The sequence below is a fragment of the Oryctolagus cuniculus genome, chromosome 2 (genome assembly GCF_051225735.1).
Source record: "Oryctolagus cuniculus isolate XC-2025 breed Fujian yellow rabbit chromosome 2, ASM5122573v1, whole genome shotgun sequence".
In the NCBI taxonomy this organism is placed as follows: domain Eukaryota; kingdom Metazoa; phylum Chordata; class Mammalia; order Lagomorpha; family Leporidae; genus Oryctolagus; species Oryctolagus cuniculus.
The window spans coordinates 100,071,040-100,072,443 of NC_142868.1; the positions used below are offsets into that span (position 1 = coordinate 100,071,040).

Genomic DNA, 1,404 nt, shown 5'->3' on the forward strand with positions numbered 1-1,404 from the left:
ATCATCAGTGAGAAGCTGGATGAGCTGCACTGCCAGTTCCTGGTGAGGCCGCTGCTCACACTGCACTGCAGCATCATGGCAACTGACTCCTCTTCTTCACCAATACGGTTTGTGGACGCTGATGGCCCAAATCTGACCTCAGTTCTGGAGCGTATAGATGATTCTAAGAACAACAGTTTGCTTCATCAGCAATTGAGGTGGTTGATATATGAACGCAGATAATACAACCTTCCTAAGCACCTGCATGTTGAGATGCTGGATCAACCACTCCCCACAGGTCAGAATGGGACAACAGAGGAAGTCACTTCAAAAGAGGAGGAAGAGGAAGAGATGGCCAAAGATATAGAAGCCTTAGATCACTATGAGATGAAGGAAGAAGAACCTGTTAGTGGGAGACAGAGAAGGAAGGAATTGAAAAAACTTGGCAATATTAGAGAAGATTAGGAAGACTCAAAGGCAAGACCATTTAAATGGTGCCGTGTCTGGGTCAGTGCAGGCTTCAGACAGACTTGTGAAAGAGCACAGGGTCTATACAATCACAGAGCTACAATACAGGGATTTATTCAGTGGAACTCATAAATGAGTTTCTGTGACTGGCATGTTAAACTGCTGAAGGTTGACCCTGATAGTCCTTTGCACAGTGATCTTCAGATATTAAAAAAAGAAGACATAGACTATAGTTTGCTTAATTTCTCTTTTAAGGATAATTTTCTGTTTGATTCTCCATTTGTTCGAGTGGTGTTGCCTTTCTCTCAAGAGGGTATGTGTTCGGTGGAGGAGAATTGTGTACAGAACTTCTCACAAAACAGGACTGTAGCAGTGACAATCAATTGAATCAGTCATCATGAAAATAAATGCCACCTTAGACAAAGGCACAACCAGAGTGCAGTTTGGAACAAATAAGAATCAATATAATCTAGCAAGAGCCCAACAATCTTATTATTCCATTTTATAGATACATGAGATAAATGGCTGGTGCAGCCCTCCAAAGGGATATGGCTAAATAAGTTGACTGTCATATGTGTGAACCAATGTTGCTTTAAGAAAATTTTTCAAGGAGGTACCTTTCTCTGAAGGGAGGAGAGAACTTCCACTTTGACTATGACATAAATAAGATTGGAGTTGTCGAACTCAAGAGGCTTCCATAGCCTTGGCAGCTCATCACAAGAACCTAGGATGATTACTGACGCCATAAACAAGAGTGCTGATTGTTAAGTCAACAAGAGTCACTGTGCACTTACTCCCCATGTAGGAGCTCTGTCCTTAATATGTTGTACCATGTGAATTAACAGTATAACTAGTACTCAAGCAGTATTTTATACTTTGTGTTTCTGTGTGGGTGCCTTGAAATCTTTACTTAGTATATACTAAACTGAGATGCTCTATATAAAGATAATTGAAAAT

General features: G+C 40.7%; 1 pseudogene; it reads left to right on the plus strand.

Moving 5' to 3' along the window:
* Nucleotides 1–252: 252 nt before the first annotated feature.
* On the plus strand, nucleotides 253–1,003 carry LOC138848223 (ubiquitin-conjugating enzyme E2 Q2 pseudogene; annotated as a pseudogene).
* Nucleotides 1,004–1,404: the final 401 nt, after the last annotated feature.